The sequence below is a fragment of the Prionailurus viverrinus genome, chromosome F1, assembly GCF_022837055.1.
Source record: "Prionailurus viverrinus isolate Anna chromosome F1, UM_Priviv_1.0, whole genome shotgun sequence".
NCBI lineage: Eukaryota > Metazoa > Chordata > Mammalia > Carnivora > Felidae > Prionailurus > Prionailurus viverrinus.
This window is the reverse complement of record NC_062577.1, coordinates 63,201,801-63,207,994: the sequence shown is the minus strand read 5'-3', so window position 1 is coordinate 63,207,994 and position 6,194 is coordinate 63,201,801. Positions and strand designations below refer to the sequence as shown.

The 6,194-nt window shown below is 48.0% G+C and overlaps 1 pseudogene; it reads left to right on the top strand.

Moving 5' to 3' along the window:
• Positions 1–2,302: 2,302 nt before the first annotated feature.
• LOC125155083 (ferritin light chain-like) lies at positions 2,303–2,827 on the top strand (annotated as a pseudogene).
• The last annotated feature ends 3,367 nt before the right edge of the window (positions 2,828–6,194 follow it).

Genomic DNA, 6,194 nt, shown 5'->3' with positions numbered 1-6,194 from the left:
TCTGAGCACAGATTTGGATTTCACTGCCCTCTTCCCATCTTGCTTTGTTTTGTTTCCAGCTTTCGTATTATGGAAACTTTCAAATATAAATTTGGCAGAAGAAGATAATGAACACTTGTATACCCATCACTTAGATTCAAGAAATGTTAACACTTCCCCTCAACTGCAAATATTATATACGGGTCTGTGTTTACCTGTGTGAATTTACTGCTGAACCATTTGAAACTGAATTAGATATCATATTTAGCCACTAAATCCTTCAGCCTGCACCTCCTAGAATAGGGGGAAAAAATCTCCAAATGGCCTTGATACTTTTTTCACACCTAGGAATATTATCAAAAATACCTGTTACCTCCCAACATCCAAGCTACAGTCAGATTTCCCAAACCAAGTAACAGATGCTTTTGTAGTTTCTTCAAACTAGAACCCAACCAAGGCGTAAGCATGACATTTACTGGTACCTTTTGTAACTTACGAAATTTTTGTAAAGTTTATTTATTTATTTTTGTGAGAGAGAGAGGGACCGGGGGAGGAGCAGAGAGAGAGTCACATCCAGGCTCCGCACGGTCAGGGTGAAGCCTGATGCGGGGCTCGAACTCATGAACTGTGAGATCATGAGCCAAACTGAAACCAGGAGTCGGACTCTTAACTGACTGAGCCACCCAGGCACCCCTATTTATACCTTGTGTCACTTTTAAAACAGAATAGCGCCCCTCCCATAAAGTGGCCACATTCCCGAGGTGCTGTTTCTCGTACCGGGGTTTACCACGCTGTGACCCCTGTACTCCCCACATACTGGCACTGTGGACCGAAGTCCTGATGAAACACGCATGAAACATTTCGCAAGGGTGCACTCAGCAGGGGCACACGGCTGCCAGCCGTCCACTGTCAGCGGGGCTGACTTTGATGAGATCGGCTCTCTCTGCTTCAAAGCTACTCTTAACCCTTTGCAAAGAGCAAGGAGTCCGCCGTGCGTAGCCTCACCCGAATACCTGCTTCCTATAGCCTTCCACCTACGTGTGGGCTAGCGGCAGGTGCCACGGTGTTCACAACGCCTCCTTCGTTAAGAGGCCGGCAGCACACAGGGCACTTGGGTGGCCTCTGACTCTTGGTTTCGGCTCAGGTCATGATCTCGTGGTTCATGAGTAGAAGCCCCAAGTTGGGCTCTGCACTGATGATGTGAAGCCTGCTTGGACTCCTCTCTCACTCCCTCTCTCTCCATCCCTGTCTCTCTCTCTCTCTCTCTCTCTCTCTCTCTCTCTCTCTCTCTCTCAAATAAATAAGTAAGCTTATTTTTTAAAAACAGGCAGTCAATGTGGAAGTCATTTGGGCTCTTCACCAACATTCTGTTTTCTTCTTCTTTCCGAGTCCTTGACAGGTGTATTAGTCAGTTTGGGCTTCAGTAACAAACAATCCAAGATCATGGGGGCTTATCACAACAAATTCAGTCAGCTCCCAGGACCGAGATTCAGCCACTGCTCTGCTGGGTTTGGCTCCGGGTTCTGGATCAGTGACCCATGGCGCCCAAACCAGGCGTCCAAAGGAAGGAGCCGTGGCTCCTGAGGGCCCACTCTTCTTTTGCTGGAGGGCAGGAGTGTAAAGGAGGAAGTGAAAGCCCGACACGCCTCTTTGAGCCTCTGCTTTGGGCCAGCGTGCTGTCACAGCCACCACAGTCCTCAGCCACAACAAGTCGTACAATCAGCTACTGGTCCCTGGCGGAGAGGAGAAAAGTACTTCCTGCAAAAATTACAGGATCTGCCACAATGGGACAGAACTTTTCCACCCTCCTAAATTTGGACATGGCCGCATAACTCACGTGGACCGATGAAACATGAGCATACGTGTGGGTGTACTTTCCAGCACCTTCCTTCCCACCGCCTCAGAGACCAGCGGTGTTCTAAATGACGGAGTCTCGGCCACTGGATCCCTGTGGATCAGAACACCTGCTAACCCAGAAGCAACACACAGTGAAGATGAAAAATACTCTCTAGTTTTTTTGTTGGTTGGTTTGGTTTTAATTTTTAATGTTTATTTATTTTTGAGAGAGAGAAAGAGGGCGTGAGTGGGGCAGGGGCGGGGAGAGAGAGAGAGAGAGAGAGAGAGAGAGAGAGAGAGAGAGAGACACGGAATCGGAAGCAGGCTCCAGGCTCTGAGCCATCAGCACAGAGCCCAATGCCGGGCTTGAACTTACGAGCCGTGAGATCATGACCGGAGCCGAAGTCGGATGCGTAACCGACTGAGTCACCCAGGCGCCCCTAACCAACACCCTATTTTGAGCTGAGCTCTTTATTACGGATCAACCATGAGCTCCCCGATTTGTCAGAATTACTCTACCAAGGTAGAGGCCACCGTCCACACCTGGTCAACCTGCACCTGTGGGCCTCCTACACGTAGCTCTCTCTGGCCTTCCATTTCCACGTGATGATGTGGCTCTGGAAGGCGTGGGCCACTTCTGCAAGCTGGTGGGAAGAAGCACGTGGGCACTAAGCGTCTCTTGAAGATGCAAAACCAGTGCGGCAGCCGCACCCGCTTCCAGGACGTGCAGGAGCCGTCGGAAGAGGAGTGAGGCCATGGAAGCCGCCCTGCTTCTGGAGAACGGCCTGAACCAGGCCCTTTTGCACCTACAGACCCTGGGTTCTGCAGGCACCCCCGGCTCTGTGACTTCCCGGAGAACCACTTCTTGGATGAGGAGGCGCAAGTCATCAAGAAGACAGGCGACGCCCTGACTCACCTCTGCAGGCTGCCTGGCCCCCGGGCTGGGCTGGGCGAGTATCTCTTCAAAAGGCTCCCTCTCAGGCATGACCGGCAGCCTCTGAAGCCCCCCTGACAGCCCCCCTGATGCCAGGGCTGGTGCCTGGACCTCTCTCTGCAGACAATAGGCAGCTTTATAAGCATCCTGGAGCCCTCTCCCGAGCCACAGACCAAATGGAAAAAATAAAGATTTTGAAGAAAAACATATATACATATATGTATATCCAAGGTTTTATACGTGTGTGTATATATATAAATTTTATAAAATATATATATATACATATACATATATATAATCTTGGATTCTAACATCACCAACAGCTTTGTGTATTTGCTTTATTCTGCAATGTACATACAATAAACTCAAAATTACAACATCTACAATAAAATGACTGAATGATTTCCTGGAGCTCCCTTTACCCTCGGAAAACATGCCACCACAATATGTTCAAGAGTCCTGTGTGCAAAAGACACCTGAAATCATTCCTTTTGCTGGGTAGTTCCTTCTCTATCACACACGCAATCCGTCTGCACTGGGAGCCGCCGGCAGCCTGCTCAGCCAGCTGGCCTCCAGCGTCATCACAGCCATTGTTCTGTCATTTGCTCCCAGACCAAACTGTCTGCTGCCACAGAGCTGGCTATGAAAAATGCTAGGTATTTAACATCCCCACATCAATTTTAAATTAAAAATCTTTTAGTTCATTTCTTTTGAGAGAGAAAGAGAGCGTGAGAAGCAGAGGGACAGAGCGAGAACCCCAAGCAGGCTCCGCGTTGCCAGTGTAGAGCCCAACCTGGGGCTTGATCTCACGAACCGCAAGATCGTGACCTGAACGGAAATCGACATTCGGACCCTTAACCGACTGAGCCACCCCCCCAACACCACTTGTAACGAACTCCTTCATCATTATAACTCTTTTTTGATGACTCAGTAGTCGTATATATTGTGCAATGATCATAAGAAGTCTAGTCACACAGTTACAGACTTGTCTCTTGTGATGAAAACTTTTACGGTTTACTTCCTTTTACGCTTTCAAATATATAATACCACCTTATTAATGATAGTCCGTACATGCTATCCATGGTTATAAGTCTTGAACCAGATCTCCACGACTGGACTGGCGAATGCAAAACTTCCAGGGGGGTGAGGACGTGATTCCAGGGAAGACGGAAAGAGCTTCAGGAGAAAAGTCTGGAAGCTGGCTGTGACTGCTGGAAGGGGAAAGGCTAGTAATGGACATCCAGTGCTGGGGTATGTTCTGGGTCAGAACCTTCAAATGTCTGAGGGTGTGACATTCGCAACAACACAGATGGACGCGGGGCGTTATGCTAAGTGCAATGTGTCAGACAGAGAAAGACAAATACGGTTTGATTTCATTTATATGCGGGATCTCAAAAACAAAACAAATGAATAAACAGACAAAAAGCAGAATCAGATTTATAAATACTGGGGGCAAACTGGTGGTGGCCAGAGGAGGGGTGGGGAGTGGGGAGATAGCAAATTGGGTGGAGGGGAAGGGAGGCTCCAGGCTTCTAGGTAGGGAAGGAGTAAGTTAAGGGGATGAAAGGCACAGCAGAGGGAACACAGTCAATGGTGCCGTAATAGCCTGTAGGGTGACAGATGGCAGCTACGCTCGTGGGGAGTGTGGCATAATGGACAGACTTGTAGAATCACTATGTTGTACGCCTGAAACCAGCCTAACATTGTACGTCAGCTATACTCAACTAAAAATGTCTGAGGGCACGATCAACCGTGTTCCAGCCCAACAAAAACTCAAAAAAGGAGGAAATGCATTTAACCTACAACAGAAAAACAAGACAGCAATGGCCAGTTGTAATTTAGCAGTTATCGATCTGACGATTTACCCCTGTTAGCTCATTTAATCCCTCCAACGACTCTATGTGGTAGGTCGCAGGACGACCCGTTGCTGATGGGGAAACTGAGGTAACTTGCCCAAAGTCATAGAGAGAGTAAATGGCAGAGTCAGGCCAACCACGTCTTGTCAGAATCCAGTGCATCGAGTAAGAGGCTCGTCCCCCAAGAGCCAGGCGTTTGGCAGTGGGAAAGTGAAAGGATTATTCGAGACAGGCAGGACTCTCTATTTCCTGTACAAACTAGTGATAGGGGCTGTTGGGGGAGCCCTCACACCACATTTTCAATTCCAGTGAAGCCACATAATCACTTATGTGACTGTGGAGTGATTTTCTTGCTCAGAAACCGGGCTTACCAAATTCTACTACTCAAGTTACAACCGTTCTAAGTACAAACCACTTGATATTCTGAGTGCACCTGTGAGCACATCCACTCGGGGGGGAAAATGATGAGGTCTCAGGGACAAGGCTGGTGTGCTTTCGTAAGTGCCTGTTTTTGTTTGGTTTGGTTTTCTAGATTTTTATTTATTTGCCGTGTATGGGTGACTTGAGACTCTTCCACACTTGGGCTCTCAGTTTCTCTTCTATCCAAGTATTTAAACCTGGGCTCCGGGCACACAGCACGGGTTTAGGTGGGAACAACCCTCTGATCATCCGGGGCCGATTTTATAAACCAGGTAACGACCACAGGGTGTTCCACCCACAGATCCTACGTGTCCAGGGCAGTCTGCCAAATGAAACGTAAGAAATTAAAAAGAAGCAAATTCCGTGGGTATAAAGTGGTGACAAATACTCTGCTTCTTGGCTGTCAATATCGAATCCTACCACTGAAATTCATGGCCTTTCCTGCCATCCCAGCACAAGACGTTAAACCAGGTGCCTATAAACACCTGTCCCAGGCTCCCGTCTAACTCCTGGGCTACAACCATGCAGTCAGGCCATGCAGAGAAAAAAAAAAGTAAATGGATGAATAAATGAATGCATGAATGAAACAACCATTATTATTCTGTTCTGTTTGCTCTTGGTGGCTGTCGTTATTCAACCGAGGACAGGACTGCCAAGGAGGGTGGAAAAAATCTGGGGAGAGAAGGGAAAGGCCAAGTTTAATAGACAAGTCCAGCCGATCCCACTCGCAGAGAACAGAATAGTCTGAGAAGGTTTGCTAAGAGCAGCGGCCATATTAATCCAAGTGATAATAGTTGCTATCCCAGAAAGCCCCAAATCCCAGCAGAGCTTCTGCTCACATTCCTGTCCCATGTAAGTGTCCTGACCAGGCAGGTCTCCTCCAGGGACTCACATGCCCCATTTCCTTCCATTTTTGTGGCCATTTCACCTTCAAGATTTGGTTTCCAGCATCGCTGTTGACATCCATGTCTAGTAAGCAGCAGACAAGAGAAAAGAAAGTGGGCAAAATGTATTTGCTTTTTAACCGCCTTGGCCCCTAGAAGACACACATCAATCCACTCATGTGCCATTAGCACCCAGCCCCAACCAGATACAAGGCCGTCTGGAAAGGTGGCCCTTGGATGGGGAGCATGAATTTTTGGTGGAAACTTATCTATGTCATAGTAGCT